The sequence below is a fragment of the Salmo salar genome, chromosome ssa13, assembly GCF_905237065.1.
Source record: "Salmo salar chromosome ssa13, Ssal_v3.1, whole genome shotgun sequence".
NCBI lineage: Eukaryota > Metazoa > Chordata > Actinopteri > Salmoniformes > Salmonidae > Salmo > Salmo salar.
This window is the reverse complement of record NC_059454.1, coordinates 114,129,751-114,150,175: the sequence shown is the minus strand read 5'-3', so window position 1 is coordinate 114,150,175 and position 20,425 is coordinate 114,129,751. Positions and strand designations below refer to the sequence as shown.

Here is a 20,425-nt window from a genome sequence, read left to right as displayed (position 1 = left end):
AGCTAGCTAGACTATCCTACCCGTATACATCATTAATGGACACGTCTCCTGTCGGATGCCATGGTTGCCCTTAGTTTGAACATGTAATCCAGAGACAGGTGTTTTCTCCATCTCATTAGCTATCATACTCGAAATCCACTGATTTCAAAACTCAGTCCTCCAGAAAGTGGAGCGCTTACACATAACGAGCGAGCCAGCCAGCTAACGTTAGCTAACTAACAGTACACTTTAACTTGACAATAGGCTTATGCAATTTCACTACGCGATAAACAAAAATAAAAGCCGCCATAGGGATATTACCTAGACATACAGACCAGCTCAAATATAGGCTTTATATACCCTCGCCATCCTTTCGGCAAATTTGACCACGACTCCATTTTGTTGCTCCCAGCCTATAGACAGAAACTAAAACAGGAAACGCCTGTGCTCAGGTCTGTTCAATGCTGGTCTGACCAATCTGATTCCACGCTTCAAGATTGCTTTAATCACGTGGACTGGGATATGTTCTGGATAGCGTCGAACGACAACATGGATGTATACGCTGATTCGGTGAGCGAATTTATTAGCAAGTGCATTGGTGATGTTGTACGAACAGCGACTTTTAAAACCTTCCCCAACCAGAAACTGTGGATTGATGGCAGCATTTGTGCAAAACTGAAAGCGCGAACCACTGCTTTTAATCAGGGCAAGGCGACTGGAAACATGACCGAATACAAACAGTGTAGCTATTCCCTCCGCAAGGCAATCAAACAAGCTAAGCATCAGTATGGAGACAAAGTAGAGTCGCAATTCAACGGCTCAGACACGAGAGGAATGTGGCAGGGTCTACAGTCAATAATGGACTACAAAATGAAAACCAGCCCATGTGGACAAACTAAACAACTTCTTCGCAGGCTTTGAGGACAATACAGTGCCACCGACAGGGCCAGCTACCAAAACCTGCAGACTCTCCTTCATCGCAGCCAACATGAGTAAAACATTTAAACGTCTTAACCCTCGCAAGGCTGCCAGCCCAGACGGCATCCCTAGCGTGTCCTCAGAGCATGCGCAGACCAGCTGGCTGGTGTAAAGTATTCAATCAATCTCTATCCCAGTCTGCTGTTCCCACATGCTTCAAGAGGACCACCATTGTTCCTGTTCCCAAGAAAGCGAAGGTAACTGTGCTAAACAACTATCATCCCCGTAGCACTCACTTCTGTCATCATGAAATGCTTTGAGAGACTAGTCAAAGATCATATCACCTTCACCCTACCTGACACCCTAGACCCACTCCAATTTGCTTATCGCCCCAATAAGTCCACAGACGACGCAATCGCAATCTCACTGCACACTGCCCTAACCCATCTGGACAAGATGAATACCTATGTAAGAATGCTGTTAATCGACTACAGCTCAGCATTTAACCTGTTAGGGCTAGGGGGCAGTATTGACACGGCTGGATAAAAAAACATACCCGATTTAATCTGGTTACCACTCCTACCCAGTAACTAGAATATGCATATACTTATTACATATGGATAGAAAACACCCTAAATTTTCTAAAACTGTTTGAATGGTGTCTGTGAGTATAACAGAACTCATTTGGCAGGCAAAACCCTGAGACATTTTCTGACAGGAAGTGGATACCTGATGTGTTGTATTACCTTTAAACCTATCCCATTGAAAAACACAGGGGCTGAGGAATATTTTGGCACTTCCTATTGCTTCCACTAGATGTCACCAGCCTTTACAAAGTGTTTTGAGTCTTCTGGAGGGAGATCTGACCGAACAAGAGCCATGGAACGATGATGGCCCATTAGACACCTGGCGCGCGAGTTCATGTTGGGTACCCTCGTTCCAATACGTTATAAAAGAGTATGCATTCGTCCACCTTGAATATTATTCATGTTCTGGTTAAAAAAGGCCCTAATGATTTATGCTATACAACGTTTGACATGTTTGAACGAACGGAAATATATTTTTTCCCCTCGTTCATGACGAGAAGTCCGGCTGGCTTAGATCATGTGCTAACAAGACGGAGATTTTTGGACATAAATGATGAGCTTTTTTGAACAAAACTACATTCGTTATGGACCTGTGATACCTGGAAGTGACATCTGATGAAGAGAATCAAAGGTAATGGATTATTTACATAGTATTTTCGATTTTAGATCTCCCCAACATGACGTCTAGTCTGTATCGCAACGCGTATTTTTCTGGGCGCAGTGCTCAGATTATTGCAAAGTGTGATTTCCCAGTAAGGTTATTTTTAAATCTGGCAAGTTGATTGCGTTCAAGAGATGTAAATCTATAATTCTTTAAATGACAATATAATATTTTACCAATGTTTTCTAATTTTAATTATTTAATTAGTGGTGCTGACTTGACTGCCGGTTATTGGAGGGAAACGATTTCCTCAACATCAATGCCATAGTAAAACGCTGTTTTTGGATATAAATATGAACTTGATAGAACTAAAAATGCATGCATTGTCTAACATAATGTCCTAGGAGTGTCATCTGATGGAGATTGTAAAAGGTTAGTGCATCATTTTAGCTGGTTTTATGGTTTTGGTGACCCGGTCTTTGAATTGACAAAACATTACACACAACTCTTGTAAATGTACTGTCCTAACATACTCTAAATTTATGCTTTCGCCGTAAAACCTTTTTGAAATCGTAAAACGTGGTTAGATTAAGGAGATGTTTATTTTTCAAAGGGTGTAAAATAGTTGTATGTTTGAAAAATTTGAATTTTGACATTTATTTGGATTCAAATTTGCCGCTCTTGAAATGCACCTGCTGTTGATGGAGTGCACCACGGGTGGCACGCTAGCGTCCCACCTAGCCCATAGAGGTTAACACCATAGTGCCCTCCAAACTTGTCATTAACCTCGAGACCCTGGGTCTTGACCCTGCTCTGTGCAACTGGGTCCTGGACTTTCTGACGGGCCGCCCCCAGGTGGTGAGTTTAGGAAACAACATCTCCACCCCGCTGATCCTCAACATTGGGGCCCAACAAGGGTGCATTCTCAGCCCTCTCCTGTACTCCCTGTTCACCCATGTCTGTGGCCATGCACGCCTCCAACTCAATTATCAAGTTTGCAGACGACACTACAGTAGTAGGCTTGATTACCAACAACGACGAGACGGCCTACAGGGAGGAGCTGAGGGTCCTCGGAGTATGGTGTCAGGAAAACAACCTCACATTCAACGTCAACAAAACAAAGGAGATGATCGTGGACTTTAGGAAACAGCAGAGGGAGCACCCCCCTATCAACATCGACAGGACAGTAGTGGAGAAGGAGGAAAGTTTTAACCGCTGGGCACAGGCCATCCCCATTTAATGTTCACTCTCGGTGGGAGTTCGTTCGATTTAAACCTTGACGGTTTAGAGCTGACCAAACATGCGGGGAACGCAGGTTTTGTTTCATCACAGCCTTCTGTGATCAGACCGATTCCGACAGGACACCGGTTCGGCCGTTCCCCATTATCTTGGCCCTCCCTCTCCTGGCCGAAGCCGGGGCAGCGTTCGAGCCATCGTTCCCTGATTGGCTGCCTGCTAAGGGGGGCAGGCTTCATGTCAAGAGCTCTCCTGCAGATCATCGGGTCAGGTGCAACCGCCCACGCATTAGTTTCATGCGATCAATAGCCGTTGCCCTCTGCAGGACCCTCCTTGCAGTAGACCAGTATCGAGGCAACTCTTGTTTACATGCTGTCGACACCTGCTGAGGTAGGTGGACTGTAGGAGGGGGTTGAAAGAGCCTTACGAGAAGGCTGCCTCCCTTACCCCCTGCACTAGCATTACAGAGACAGTTCGCTAGTGGCTAGTGGCTAGGCGGGGTTGGGGAGGTTGCCCTCCTTTCTCCCACACGCCCTTCGCCAAAGCGAGAGGCCATAGTTCAAAGACAATAGGTTTAACTTAAGGGGGCCTCCGGGTGCTCCTCTGCGTCGTCGCCGAAGTGCCGGTGAAGCCGGGGAGACATTAAACCCCCGCCTGCGCCGGGGCGCAGAGCAGTTGACTGGGTTCCCAGTGCCGCGCGAGGATACGGGGCGATACTCAAGCCGCTTAAATATGTGAGACCATTTTGGGAAGTCCCGGTCCACTGGACACCCCCAGTCCCCCTACACACCCGCCCATCGGTGCGTCATTTAGCCGTGCCTAACGGGGAAAGGGGATGGAGCCAGTCGGGCACATCCCAGGCGAGGAGGAGTTGCCGGGGACCTCGCTCGAACGGGGCGCGGTTGAAGCTTGTCAATAAGACGGGAGGCCGTCTCCGACAGGGGCTCCCTCGATAGAGGCTATCCACGTGGGGCGGGAGGAACCGTCCGTCTGAACACCGACCAATGGCCGGCCGACAGGGGCCCTCCCAGGTGGTTTCCTCCCCGCTTACCCTTCGCCTGCCCTGCGCTTGTGGCGCTTACTTGGCCACACCGGTTTATCTCCTTCCCGTAGCTTCCTCCCCGGGCCCCCGGAGCCAGGGCTGTGGAGGGTCCTGATCGTATGCCCTGTCGGTGTCCGGAAACGCCCACTGTATAGCTATTCTCTATATCTCCTACTGAGGAGAAAATACCTGTCAATGTGAGTAGGCCATCTCTCCATCCCCTACTAGGATACCTCCTAAGTCGGGTGGATAGCTATTCTCTATATCTCCTACCAAGGAGAAAACACCTCTCTAGGTGAGAAGGCCCTCCTCTCTATCTCCTATTAGGGAGAGCTCATATGTCAGGTGAATAGCTGTTCTCTATATCTCCTACTAAGGAGAAAACACCTGTCAATGTGTGTAGGCCATCCTCTCTATCTCCTACTAAGGAGAAATCATGTGTCAGGTGAATAGCTATTCTCTATGTCTCCTACTAGGGAGAAACACCGTCAATGTGAGTAGGCCATTCTCTCCATCCCCTACTAGGATACCTCATAAGTCAGATGGATAGCTATTCTCTATGTCTCCTACTAAGGAGAAGCCCTGTCAATGTGAGTAGGCCATTCTCTCCATCCCCTACTAGGATACCTCATAAGTCAGGTGAATAGCTATTCTCTATGTCTCCTACTAAGGAGAAAACACCTGTCAAGGTGAAAAGGCCATTCTCTCTATCCCCTACTCGGGGGAAATAATATGTAAGGTGAATAGCTATTCTCTATATCTCCTACTAGGGAGAAAACACCTCTCGATGTGGGGAGGCCATTCTCTCTATCTCCTACTAAGGAGAAATCACCTATCAAAATGGAAAGGCCCTTCTCTCTCTCTCTTTCCCATCCGGAGTCCCCTCTCAAGGAGAGACTGTCCACTCCCTCTCCCTCTTTATTTCGCTCGAACGGGGCGCGGTTGAAGCTTGTCAATAAGACGGGAGGCCGTCTCTGACAGGGGCTCCCTCGATAGAGGCTATCCACGTGGGGCGGGAGGAACCGTCCGTCTGAACACCGACCAATGGCCGGCCGACAGGGGCCCTCCCAGGTGGTTTCCTCCCCGCTTACCCTTCGCCTGCCCTGCGCTTGTGGCGCTTACTTGGCCACCCCGGTTTATCTCCTTCCCGTAGCTTCCTCCCCGGGCCCCCGGAACCAGGGCTGTGGAGGATCCTGATCGTATGTCCTGTCGGTGTCCGGAAACGCCCACTGTATAGCTATATCTCCTACTAAGGAGAAAACACCTCTCAAGGTGAGAAGGCCCTCCTCTCTATCTCCTATTAAGGAGAAATCATGTGTCAGGTGAATAGCTTTCTCTATATCTCCTACTAAGGAGAAACCCTTGTCAATGTGTGTAGGCCATTCTCTCTATCTCCTACTAAGGAGGAATCATATGTCAGGTGAATAGCTACTCTCTATATCTCCTACTAAGGATGACCACCTGTCAAGGTGAAAAGGCCATTCTCTCTCTCTCCTACTAAGGAGGAAACACCTGTCAATGTGTGTAGGCCATTCTCTCTATCTCCTACTAAGGAGAAATCATGTGTCAGGTGGATAGCTATTCTCTATGTCTCCTACTAGGGAGAAAACACCGTCAATGTGAGTAGGCCATTCTCTCCATCCCCTACTAGGATACCTCATAAGTCAGATGGATAGCTATTCTCTATGTCTCCTACTAAGGAGAAACCCTGTCAATGTGAGTAGGCCATTCTCTCCATCCCCTACTAGGATACCTCATAAGTCAGGTGAATAGCTATTCTCTATGTCTCCTACTAAGGAGAAAACACCTGTCAAGGTGAAAAGGCCATTCTCTCTATCCCCTACTCGGGGGAAATCATATGTAAGGTGAATAGCTATTCTCTATATCTCCTACTAGGGAGAAAACACCTCTCGATGTGGGAGGCCACTCTCTCTATCTCCTACTAAGGAGAAATCACCTATCAAAATGGGAAGGCCCTTCTCTCTCTCTCTTTCCCATCCGGAGTCCCCTCTCAAGGAGAAAATGTCCACTCCCTCTCCCTCTTTATCTCGCTCGAACGGGGCGCGGTTGAAGCTTGTCAATAAGACGGGAGGCCGTCTTCGACAGGGGCTCCCTCGATAGAGGCTATCCACGTGGGGCGGGAGGAACCGTCCGTCTGAACACCGACCAATGGCCGGCCGACAGGGGCCCTCCCAGGTGGTTTCCTCCCCGCTTACCCTTCGCCTGCCCTGCGCTTGTGGCGCTTACTTGGCCACACCGGTTTATCTCCTTCCCGTAGCATCCTCTCTGGGCCCCCGGAACCAGGGCTGTGGAGGATACTGATCGTATGCCCTGTCGGTGTCCGGAAACGCCCACTGTATAGCTATTCTCTATATCTCCTATCAAAATGGAAAGGCCCTTCTCTCTCTCTCTTTCCCATCCGGAGTCCCCTCTCAAGGAAAAATGTCCGCTCACTCTCCCTCCTTATCTCGCTCGTACGGGGCGTGGTTGAAGCTTGTCAGTAAGACGGGGCCGTCTCCGACGGGCTCCCTTGATAGAGGCTATCCACGTGGGGCGGGAGGAACCGTCCGTCTGAACACCGACCAATGGCCGGCCGACAGGGGCCCTCCCAGGTGGTTTCCTCCCTGCTTACCCTTCGCCTGCCCTGCGCTTGTGGCGCTTACTTGGCCACACCGGTGTATCTCCTTCCCGTAGCTTCTCCCAGGGCCCCCGGAGCATGGGGCTGTGGAGGACCTGATCGCACGACCTGACGGTGTCCGGGACCGCCCACCGCAGGTATCTATTATCTATTAATAATCCTGTATCCTGTATCTATTAATAATATCCTCTCTAGTCCCCTCTAGCTCCCATATGGTATGTGTGATCCTGGCTCTTTTCCCTCTGTATCTTAGACCGTGTGTACTTGAACCAAATCCTAATGGGCGGCGTATAGGGAGGGTTTGAGCATCCCCACACCGCCCACATTCATTTTTTACGGCTGGTCCCGCGCCATGACAGGCGTCATAAGGGAGGGTTTGGGGCAGCCCTACTCGAGGGCTCCCCCCTTACCTCCCTATGCCCTCCTGCCAGAGCTAGATCAGTACCTCCGCCCGGTGTCGTGGGAGTAGGGGTTGGGGGGGTCCTACTAGAGGGCCCCCCCCTTACCTCCTCCCACTAACCCGACGGAGGCTGCTTCGCATTGATCAGTTAGCCTTTCTCTCTGCTCAGCCACTGCTCTGCTCCTGACTGGCATCCTACGGCGAGGGGTTGGCGAGGCCCTGCTAGAGGACCCCTCCCTTACCTCCCCATACTAGCCTGCCAGAGACGGCCCGGTCGCTCTCCTACCGGCGACAACCAGGGGGGTCCGAAGAGGCCACATGTAGGCCCCCTCCTCATCCCCCCTGACGCCGCCCAGTTGGTGAGTTCGTGGACCACGCACACAAGGCTTCGTGCCTGGAGTTATTGTGGGGGCCCTGTTGGATATCCCCCCTTTACCTCCTTGCACTCACCTGCAACCACCAATCCGATACCTTTCAGTTGGCATCACACCGGTAGGGGCTGGAGGGGCCCTACTAGAGGGCCCCTCCCTTACCTCCCAGTGCTGTCCTCCCAAGACTTTCCCTACTCTCTCTTTCTTCTCTGGTTATTGCCAAGCGGGGGTTTTGGGTTTGCCCTCGCCTCCCTACCTTGGCCACCCGAGGTATGCCTCCGGGCCCTGCTCAGCCCCATATGGAGCCCCCTAGGTATGTGCCAACTGGCCTGGTTCTGGTGACGCTTATTGTTTAAAGTGCTATCAATGTATGGGATTGTGTGTGTAGAGTATATCTCCTGTGCATCTATAACACTAAACGGTAGAAGAAATATAAATGTATATAGCTTCACTGTTAATGTGAGAAGGCCATTCTCTCTATCCCCTACTAAGGGGAAGACACTGTCAGGTGGACAGGCAGCTCTCTCTATCTCCTACTAAGGAGAAAGCCCCTGTCAGGGTGAAAGGGCCATTCTCTCTCTATCCTTCTGAGGAGAAGTCACTTCCCGGTGACTAGCTATCCTGTATATCTCCTACTAAGGAGAAATCACCTATCAAGGTGGAAAGGCCCTTCTCTCTCTCTTTCCCATCCCGGAAAAAGTCCACTCACTCTCCCTCCTTATCTCGCACGAACGGAGCGCGGCTGAAGCTTGTCATCAAGACGGGATAATAACCGTCTCCGACAGGGGCTCCCCGATAGAGGCAATTCCACGTGGGGCGGGAGGAACCGTCCGTCTGAACACCGACCAATGGCCGGCCGACAGGGGCCCTCCCAGGTGGTTTCCTCCCTGCTTACCCTTCGCCTGCCCTGCGCTTGTGGCGCTTACTTGGCCACACCGGTGTATCTCCTTCCCGTAGCTTCTCCCAGGGCCCCCCGGAGCATGGGGCTGTGGAGGACCTGATCGCACGACCTGACGGTGTCCGGGACCGCCCACCGCAGGTATCTATTATCTATTAATAATCCTGTATCCTGTATCTATTAATAATATCCTCTCTAGTCCCCTCTAGCTCCCATATGGTATGTGTGATCCTGGCTCTTTTCCCTCTGTATCTTAGACCGTGTGTACTTGAACCAAATCCTAATGGGCGGCGTATAGGGAGGGTTTGAGCATCCCCACACCGCCCACATTCATTTTTTACGGCTGGTCCCGCGCCATGACAGGCGTCATAAGGGAGGGTTTGGGGCAGCCCTACTCGAGGGCTCCCCCCTTACCTCCCTATGCCCTCCTGCCAGAGCTAGATCAGTACCTCCGCCCGGTGTCGTGGGAGTAGGGGTTGGGGGGGTCCTACTAGAGGGCCCCCCCTTACCTCCTCCCACTAACCCGACGGAGGCTGCTTCGCATTGATCAGTTAGCCTTTCTCTCTGCTCAGCCACTGCTCTGCTCCTGACTGGCATCCTACGGCGAGGGGTTGGCGAGGCCCTGCTAGAGGACCCCTCCCTTACCTCCCCATACTAGCCTGCCAGAGACGGCCCGGTCGCTCTCCTACCGGCGACAACCAGGGGGGTCCGAAGAGGCCACATGTAGGCCCCCTCCTCATCCCCCCTGACGCCGCCCAGTTGGTGAGTTCGTGGACCACGCACACAAGGCTTCGTGCCTGGAGTTATTGTGGGGGCCCTGTTGGATATCCCCCTTTACCTCCTTGCACTCACCTGCAACCACCAATCCGATACCTTTCAGTTGGCATCACACCGGTAGGGGCTGGAGGGGCCCTACTAGAGGGCCCCTCCCTTACCTCCCAGTGCTGTCCTCCCAAGACTTTCCCTACTCTCTCTTTCTTCTCTGGTTATTGCCAAGCGGGGGTTTTGGGTTTGCCCTCGCCTCCCTACCTTGGCCACCCGAGGTATGCCTCCGGGCCCTGCTCAGCCCCATATGGAGCCCCCCTAGGTATGTGCCAACTGGCCTGGTTCTGGTGACGCTTATTGTTTAAAGTGCTATCAATGTATGGGATTGTGTGTGTAGAGTATATCTCCTGTGCATCTATAACACTAAACGGTAGAAGAAATATAAATGTATATAGCTTCACTGTTAATGTGAGAAGGCCATTCTCTCTATCCCCTACTAAGGGGAAGACACTGTCAGGTGGACAGGCAGCTCTCTCTATCTCCTACTAAGGAGAAAGCCCCTGTCAGGGTGAAAGGGCCATTCTCTCTCTATCCTTCTGAGGAGAAGTCACTTCCCGGTGACTAGCTATCCTGTATATCTCCTACTAAGGAGAAATCACCTATCAAGGTGGAAAGGCCCTTCTCTCTCTCTTTCCCATCCGGAAAAAGTCCACTCACTCTCCCTCCTTATCTCGCACGAACGGAGCGCGGCTGAAGCTTGTCATCAAGACGGGGATAACCGTCTCCGACAGGGGCTCCCCCGATAGAGGCAATTCCACGTGGGGCGGGAGGAACCGTCCGTCTGAACACCGACCAATGGCCGGCCGACAGGGGCCCTCCCAGGTGGAAATAGATTGCAAATCGGTCAGAAGATGTAAAACAGGCTCGACAACAGAGGACAACCATGGATACGCAACATGTTGGAAGCTAGGGACGGACACATTCATGGGACAAGAACCATGGTCATGGAGGACCCAAACCCACAAGGTAATAGCTGAGATAGAGCACCTGTCCAGGACAGAGCTCAATATCCTCCCACCACCAAGCTGGGAAAATCGGATCAATACTTAGGACCAATCGGGCGCCGGAGGGATATGGTCCAAAGTACTCACGGTTCTGAGGGGCTTGTAACCCTCAAAAGTGTCCATAAAGCTCTCCCTATTCGGCATGAGTAGTAATCATCAATCGGTCGCCAAAGGGATATGGACCGAACTACCATGGTTCCGAGGGACAAGCAACCCTCAGAAGTGTCCGTTTCGCATTTATTATATCGGACTAGTAGTTTGCCACTATCCCCGAGCTTCTAGGCCGTGGAAGTCGTGTTGTCAAAAACCAGGTTTCTGATTTCGCGCCGGTACCTGTCTGCCCCACACGGGCATGACTGTGTAAAGACGGGAATACGGAATTTACCGATCTTCACTGTGTTACTCACACAGTATATTTTTTTCCCCGTTCTCCCGTATGAAAATCCGGACCACAAAAAAACACTTTAACCTGTTGGGTCTAGGGGGCAGCATTTGCACGTCTGGATAAAAAAAATGTACCCGATTTAATCTGGTTACTAATCCTACCCAGTAACTAGAATATGCATATACTTATTATATATGGATAGAAAACACTCTAAAGTTTCCAAAACTGTTTGAATGGTGTCTGTGAGTATAACAGAACTCATTTGGCAGGCAAAACCCTGAGACATTTTCTGACAGGAAGTGGATACCTGATGTGTTGTATTGACTTTAAACCTATCCCATTGAAAAACACAGGGGTTTAGGAATATTTTGGCACTTCCTATTGCTTCCACTAGATGTCACCAGCCTTTACAAAGTGTTTTGAGTCTTCTGGAGGGAGATCTGACCGAACAAGAGCCATGGAACGGTGATGTCCCATTAGACACCTGGCGCGCTACTTCATGTTGGGTACCCTCGTTCCAATACGTTATAAAAGACTATGCATTCGTCCACCTTGAATATTATTCATGTTCTGGTTAAAAAAGGCCCTAATGATTTATGCTATACAACGTTTGACATGTTTGAACGAACGGAAATATATTTTTTCCCCTCGTTCATGACGAGAAGTCCGGCTGGCTTACATCATGTGCTAACGAGACGGAGATTTTTGGACATAAATGATGAGCTTTTTTGAACAAAACTACATTCGTTATGGACCTGTGATACCTGGAAGTGACATCTGATGAAGAGAATCAAAGGTAATGGATTATTTACATAGTATTTTCGATTTTAGATCTCCCCAACATGACGTCTAGTCTGTATCGCAACGCGTATTTTTCTGGGCACAGTGCTCAGATTATTGCAAAGTGTGATTTCCCAGTAAGGTTATTTTTAAATCTGGCAAGTTGATTGCGTTCAAAAGATGTAAATCTATAATTCTTTAAATGACAATATAATATTTTACCAATGTTTTCTAATTTTAATTATTTAATTTGTGACGCTGACTTGACTGCGGTTATTGGAGGGAAACGATTTCCTCAACATCAATGCCATAGTAAAACGCTGTTTTTGGATATAAATATCAACTTGATAGAACTAAAAATGCATGCATTGTCTAACATAATGTCCTAGGAGTGTCATCTGATGGAGATTGTAAAAGGTTAGTGTATCATTTTAGCTGGTTTTATGGTTTTGGTGACCCTGTCTTTGACTTGACAAAACATTACACACAACTCTTGTAAATGTACTGTCCTAACATACTCTAAATTTATGCTTTCGCCGTAAAACCTTTTTGAAATCGTAAAACGTGGTTAGATTAAGGAGATGTTTATCTTTCAAATGGTGTAACATAGTTGTATTTTTGAAAAATTTGAATTTTGACATTTATTTGGATTCAAATTTGCCGCTCTTGAAATGCACCTGCTGTTGATGGAGTGCACCACGGGTGGCACGCTAGCGTCCCACCTAGCCCCAAGAGGTTAAACTTGAATAAATCGAAAAGTACAACTCCAATCCTGATGGGGGTTTTTTTGCACGAAATGGCACATATAAACGAACATTTCCATATAATTTAAACCGTTTTTCCATAAAAATTTTCGAAAAAAAGTTCCCGGAACAGAAAAAATTAGTTCCTATAGATGCGACATTTTATAAACAGGGGATAATTGTTACCCATCACGAGAGAGGTTATGAGCCAAAATTCGGGAACTCTAGCCCCTCAGGAAGTATTTTTAATCATTATTTGAAAATGTCAGATTTTGGTCAAAAAAAGTTACAAAGTGCCAACTTTTCAGTTCGCTTCAGAGACTAAGTCCAAACGGGCACCTGGTTTTATTCTTGGTTACCAGGTCTACATTTTAAAAACGGTTTTAAATACTTTTAAAGGGTATAGGGACCTCCATACCCACCCTGAGAGCACCCTACTACGGGCCCAAGTCAATGGGGGCCGGCCTGGCTGATTTATGGAAGTTTTAAAAAATCTTCACAAAAATGGTCCAAAATTCTCAGAAAATCGGCTATGTTTCACCTCTCAGAAATTGCACTATGTTTTTGGGTTACCAGGACCATTTTTTAAAAACGGTTTTAAATACTTTTAAAGGGTATAGGGACCTCCATACCCACCCTGAGAGCACCCTACTACGGGCCCAAGACCAAATGACACACACAAAGACATGGGTGAGTTTCAAATAAATAGTCTTTATTTATCAGTGAATCATGGGTTGATTTGTCCCTCAATTAGTGTCCGCGCTCGGCTGGCGTTACGAGGCAAATTATGGAACCGGTAGTACCGTGCCTGGGTTTCCAGAGAATGACACATATGGTCAGCCACAGTCCCCCGGTCTTTAACCGAGCCTTGATTAAAGTTCAATGTAGCAATGCTTCGTCGAATTGTACCGAAGGTGACTTTACTTCCAATGCCAAATTCTTCAAATAGCTGGCCCACATACTCACAGATATTGCTGTACGGTTGACCGCAGGACGTGAAAAAGAAGAGTGTTGTGTCTGAGGTCATTCCACTCAGATTAGGCCTGATCTGATGGAATCGTTTAAGCCAAGTGTATTCCTGCCCAGATAGAACAATTCTGCACTCACCGAAGCTATAGTTCGTTTTGTGGCTTGAAATAGACATCTGATAACCCCCACTTTCCGGGGTTACTTCAGTAAATTCCCTCTCACTGAAGATGGTGACTGGGGATCGTCGAGTGCCATTAAAGATGGCCAACCGGCTGGACATGAGAGATGCAAACCTACGTCTATCAGCGCAGGTGGGTCGGACCTCCAGCCTACTGAGAACCGAAGGAATAGCTTGATTGCTTTGCTCAACAAATCGGCTTAACTCCGCAGCGCTGAGCACCTCGTCCCTGCAGCGTTTGCGGAATTTTGCCCTGTGTGTTGCCTGGCCCTGCCGCGAATCCCTGTCCATCTTTGCCAAGCAGAGTAACAACTTTCGAATTTTACTGGCTCTAGCCTGCAGACCTTCTGGCCGGAACTGAATGAGATAGTTCAAGAAACTTCGAACATTGGATCGGTACATTTTTAACGTGGATGGTGCCAAACAACGGTCTTCACATTGACCGTACCACTCAGACGCACGTCTGTAGTTATCCAGAGAACACAGTCCTTCATCGGCCTTGCCCTCTGACATATAGCGGAGGAATTTCCGTACTCGGGATAGACTGGTGCGACAATTGTCAATTCGTTTAACCTGTTAGGGCTAGGGGGCAGTATTGACACGGCTGGATAAAAAACATACCCGATTTAATCTGGTTACCACTCCTACCCAGTAACTAGAATATGCATATACTTATTACATATGGATAGAAAACACCCTAAATTTTCTAAAACTGTTTGAATGGTGTCTGTGAGTATAACAGAACTCAAATGGCAGGTCAAAACCTGAGAGATTCCTTTACAGGAAGTGGCCTGTCTGACCATTTCTTGAACTTGTTTTCCATCTCTATCATTTACTAAGGATCTCTGCTCTAACGTGACACTTCCCACGTCTTCCATAGGCTCTCAGAGCCCGGGAAAAAACAGAATGTCGTCATTCCAGCCCCAGGCTGAAACACATTATCGCCTTTCTCAAGTGGCCGATCAAGGGACACTGGCTTATGCGCGTGACCCCGACCGCCCCCGCCTTTGGGATTTTTTTCCTCTGTTTGCCGAAAAGGAGATTCCCTGTCGGAATATTATCGCTTTTCTACGAGAAAAATGTCGTAAAAATTGATTTTAAACAGCGGTTGACATGCTTCGAAGTACGGTAATGGAATACTTAGAATTTTATTGTCACGAATTGCGCCATGCGCGCGACACTTCTTTACTATTTCGGATAGTGTCTGGAACGCATCGAACAAAACGCCGCTATTCGGATATAACGATGGATTATTTTGGACCAAACCAACATTTGTTATTGAAGTAGCAGTCCTGGGTGTGTATTCTGACGAAGACAACAAAAGGTAATGAAACTTTTATAATAGTAAATATGATTATGGTGAGTGCTAAACTTGCCGGGTGTCTAAATAGCGAGCCCGTGATGCCTGGGCTATGTACTTAGAATATTGCAAAATGTGCTTTCACCAAAAAGCTATTTTAAAATCGGACATATCGAGTGCATAGAGGAGGTCTGTATCTATAATTCTTAAAATAATTGTTATGCTTTTTGTGAACGTTTATCGTGAGTAATTTAGTAAAATGTTAGCGAATTCCCCGGAAGTTGGGGGTGCTAGTTCTGAACGTCACATGCTAATGTAAAAAGCTGGTTTTTGATATAAATATGAACTTGATTGAACAAAACATGCATGTATTGTATAACATAATGTCCTAGGGTTGTCATCTGATGAAGATCATCAAAGGTGAGTGCTGCATTTAGCTGTCTTCTGGGTTTTGGTGACATTATATGCTGGCTTGAAAAATGGGTGTCTGATTATTTCTGGCTTGGTACTCTGCTGACATAATCTAATGTTTTGCTTTCGTTGTAAAGCCTTTTTGAAATCGGACAGTGTGGTTAGATTAACGAGAGTCTTGTCTTTAAATGGCTGTAAAATAGTCATATGTTTGAGAAATTGAAGTAATAGGATTTTTAAGGTTTTGAAAATCGCGCCACAGGATAGCAGTGGCTGTTACGTAGGTGGGACGAATTCGTCCCGACTAGCCTAGAGAGGTTAACTGAAGGGTTTCTACCTGTAGCAAAGTGCTCATATTCAGTCAAAATTGCAGCCTTGCTCCCTCGGTTCCGAGCATGGTTCACCACCGATCTGACTGGTTGACTGCACCGGCGCAGTCGCCACCGCCTGCTGACTCTCGTCCAACAGCTGCTGATCCACGGACAACTCACTTCCCACACACTGGAAATACACAGGGTTCTTCCAGGGCTCCAGCAGCGGTGCAACATCGTTGTTAGGCTGCGTACACTTCCATGATTCGGGCCGCTGTCTCTCGGCTGAAAGCCGGCAAGATTGCATAGCACGCTTCCATTTAATAGTACCAGGCTTAACCTGTTAGGGCTAGGGGGCAGCATTTGCACGTCTGGATAAAAAAAATGTACCCGATTTAATCTGGTTACTAATCCTACCTAGTAACTAGAATATGCATATACTTATTATATATGGATAGAAAACACTCTAAAGTTTCTAAAACTGTTTGAATGGTGTCTGTGAGTATAACAGAACTCATTTGGCAGGCAAAACCCTGAGACATTTTCTGACAGGAAGTGGATACCTGATGTGTTCTATTACCTTTAAACCTATCCCATTGAAAAACACAGGGGTTGAGGAATATTTTGGCACTTCCTATTGCTTCCACTAGATGTCACCAGACTTTACAAAGTGTTTTGAGTCTTCTGGAGGGAGATCTGACCGAACAAGAGCCATGGAACGATGATGTCCCATTAGACACCTGGCGCGCGAGTTCATGTTGGGTACCCTCGTTCCAATACGTTATAAAAGAGTATGCATTCGTCCACCTTGAATATTATTCATGTTCTGGTTAAAAAAGGCCCTAATGATTTATGCTATACAACGTTTGACATGTTTGAACGAACGTAAATATATTTTTTCCCCTCGTTCATGACGAGAAGTCCGGCTGGCTTAGATCATGTGCTAACAAGACGGAGATTTTTGGACATAAATGATGAGCTTTTTTGAACAAAACTACATTCGTTATGGACCTGTGATACCTGGAAGTGACATCTGATGAAGAGAATCAAAGGTAATGGATTATTTACATAGTATTTTCGATTTTAGATCTCCCCAACATGACGTCTGGTCTGTATCGCAACGCGTATTTTTCTGGGCGCAGTGCTCAGATTATTGCAAAGTGTGATTTCCCAGTAAGGTTATTTTTAAATCTGGCAAGTTGATTGCGTTCAAGAGATGTAAATCTATAATTCTTTAAATGACAATATAATATTTTACCAATGTTTTCTAATTTTAATTATTTAATTTGTGACGCTGACTTGACTGCCGGTTATTGGAGGGAAACGATTTCCTCAACATCAATGCCATAGTAAAACGCTGTTTTTGGATATAAATATGAACTTGATAGAACTAAAAATGCATGCATTGTCTAACATAATGTCCTAGAAGTGTCATCTGATGGAGATTGTAAAAGGTTAGTGCATCATTTTAGCTGGTTTTATGGTTTTGGTGACCCTGTCTTTGACTTGACAAAACATTACACACAACCCTTGTAAATGTACTGTCCTAACATACTCTAAATTTATGCTTTCGCCGTAAAACCTTTTTGAAATCGTAAAACGTGGTTAGATTAAGGAGATGTTTATCTTTCAAAGGGTGTAAAATAGTTGTATGTTTGAAAAATTTGAATTTTGACATTTATTTGGATTCAAATTTGCCGCTCTTGAAATGCACCTGCTGTTGATGGAGTGCACCACGGGTGGCACGCTAGCGTCCCACCTAGCCCATAGAGGTTAAGTGCATGGACAGACTTGAAATGCCGGTCTATCCGCGCGATATTCAGCTTGGAACAAAGCCCACAGTCACGTCTTAGTCTGCCGCTCATAGCTTCTCTCTCTCTCCTGCCTTCCCGAGTGTGTGTCTCTCTTGGTGTGCTCCACCACATTAATACCTAACCCTAACCATGGATAGAGTACAGTACTTATTGGAGGCTAATAGACAACTGAATAACCCAAAAAATTATGTCACATTAGATCACTCTATTCAATCTGAGACCAAAAACATGATTAAGATGATATTGTTGGAATTGCTTTACCTTCAGATCCATGGAACGGCTATGGGGAAGAAGTTTGCTCCAGCCTTTGCCAACCTATATATGTGTTTTTGGGAAGAGACAGTGTTTGTGAAGTGTCAGACCCTCCCCTCTTTGTATCTTAGGTATTTGGATGACATCTTTGGGATTTGGGTGAATTCTATGAGGGAGTTTGAGTGTTTCTTGGAATCCCTAAATACACATCATCCTGCAATTACAATATCCCACAATATACAAAGAGAAAAACTAGAGTTTTTAGACACTCAGGTTTTCTTTGTACCTTCGGAGGGGCAGACTAAATCATTGGCTACTAAAGTCTTCTTTAAGGAGACAGATAGGCATGCTTTGCTACATAAGGCAAGTTATCATCCAAAACATACCTTTAGATCGATAATTAAATCCCAGTTGATCCGGTTCAACAGAATTTGTACATTGGGTGAGCATGTGGAGGAGGCAACAACCATTCTTTTTGGAGCTTTGGGGCCACGGGGATATTCAAAACATTTCCTTAGGGAGATAAAAGCAGAGGTAGGAAAATTATTTGGAAGGGAAGAGGGTTACAATAAAACAGCAGAAACACATAATCTGATACCATTTGTTGCTACATACTCTGGGAGTCTGGGTGGATTTAGCAGGACGTTGAGGTCTAACTTCCGGGAAGCGCAACAAGCGGTGGAGGGGCTGTTGAATTGTAGAATAATCTCAGCATATAGGAAAAATAAAAACCTTGGGGATAAATTAGTCCACTCTGCCTTCCGGCCGAAAGAGGTACCTAACAAATTGGAAAAATACCTGGAGAGACCAAAATATATTACTAATGCCTTCTCGGGTTTGGGGTTTCCTATAAGACAGAGAATCGAATTGTCAACGGTAAACTTGATTTATGTAATCAAGTGCAAATTGTGCCAAAAAATGTATATAGGAGAAACCAAGAATGCACTACAGGCTAGACTAAAACAACACCTATACAATATGGCCAAAGGTAATAAGAGCACGGTGTTGTATTTACATTTTAGCCTACATGCCAGTGATAATTTGAATATCTTTGGTCTGGAGACAAACGGGGGCTGGTCTAGGAAACAACGACAGGGGATGGAAAGAATTTGGATTGGGCGCCTCCAAACAATAGATCCCAAGGGCCTGAATGAAAAATATTACATTTATTCTGGCTTACTTACCTGATGGGAGGTGCCATCTCCAGTGGGATTGGATGAGTGGGTTTTCGTTTGGGGATAGGATGGTGGGGGGCTGTGGGAGAACCGCACAAGATAAATGTTCGTTTATCAAATAATTTAATTATTTATTTATTTTTACATATGTTTTCAAGCACTTATGATCAATATTATGGCACTTATTTTATTTATAGGATTAGATTTATGTTGTTATTATTATTTATTTAGTGTGGTGTGGTTTTATCTTTCTATATATACCCCCATAGCACTTATTTTGAGTTTAAAGCACTTGCATATTTAGTGGGGTATGTTTGTTTATTTATTTATTTATTTATTTATCAAAGCACTTATTTTCATATGTACGTCTTTTTTTAAATGTTTATTTATGATTTACGTTTATTTATATATATATATATTTTTTTATATGCTTTTTTAACATCTATGATGATATTTATTTTATGTACATTCATTTTCTGTATCTTTTAGTCTGGCGTGGTTTTATTTGACTTTCTTTTGTATATATTTTTTGAGCACTTATCTTAATTTGATAGCACTTATTTTTACACTCAGTGTGGGACGTTGATCCGTTTATTGTGGTCTTGCCTTTGTGTAGTAGCACTTATTATTGTCCTGTATCGGTACCTTTTATTTGTGTGTTTGTCGGGCGGTTCCCCACTCCTGAAATTCTACTCCTCGAAATCCTGATTCCCTATCCTAGACCCTTATATTCAACCCTAATTTTAAAATCCTAATTATTTACCCTAATTTCTAGATCCTCATGCCTAACCTTAACCCCTAGACCCTAGATCTAAACCTGATTCTTGGATTGATCTTAACTTTAACCCCAACCTCTGGTTCTTAGGTCCCAACCCTTATTTTTCCATTTTCACCTCAATCTCTGCACCTTTCTTACCTAACCCCTACCCGAACCCTCATATCCCTTTATCTAACCCTAATCCTCATACCCCTTTAGTTCTAATCTTAACCTTTATATCCCCTTATCTAACCCTAACCTTTATACCTGCTTACCTAATCCTAACCTTGATACCCCCTTATCTAACCCTAACCCTTATACTCCCTTATAATCCTAACCTTAACCTTTTATATCCCTTTATGTAACCCTTATATCCCCTTAGCTCTAACCTTAACCTTTATACCCCTTATCTAACCCTAACCCTTATACCTGCTTATCTAACCCTAACCTTTATACCCCCTTACCTACCCAAACCCTTACATCCCCTTATCTAACCCTCAGTTTACCCTTTATATCTCTTTATTTAACCCTTACATCCCCTTAGTTCTAACCTTAACCCTTATACCCTCTTATCTAACCTTAACCTTTATACCTTCTTATCTAACCCTAACCTTTATACCCCCTTATCTAACCTTCATACCCCCTCATCTAATCCTAATCCTTATACCCCCTTGACCCTTATATCCCCCCGTCTGGCCCTAACTCTTGGAGCTGGTGTGCCGAACTTTAACCCCTGTACTTTTATGACCATCCTAATTTCAGGTTGGTGGTCTTGACCTTGGGTTTTGGCCTCTATCCCTTAGGGATTGCATCTTGGGTTGCAAACCTAGGTTTTATCTTCCGGGTAATCT

General features: G+C 46.0%; 1 long non-coding RNA gene across 1 annotated transcript in view; it reads right to left on the bottom strand.

The window, feature by feature from the left end:
* Positions 1 to 20,425, bottom strand: part of LOC123726125 (uncharacterized) — a 55,186-nt gene that overhangs the window by 8,124 nt on the left and 26,637 nt on the right. Inside the window, exons 2-4 of the long non-coding RNA XR_006758453.1 lie at positions 18,827 to 18,896; positions 18,029 to 18,155; positions 17,652 to 17,705 (exon numbers count right to left, since the gene is read on the bottom strand). This is a non-coding gene — a long non-coding RNA (uncharacterized lncRNA). The remainder of the gene's footprint in view (positions 1 to 17,651; positions 17,706 to 18,028; positions 18,156 to 18,826; positions 18,897 to 20,425) is intronic.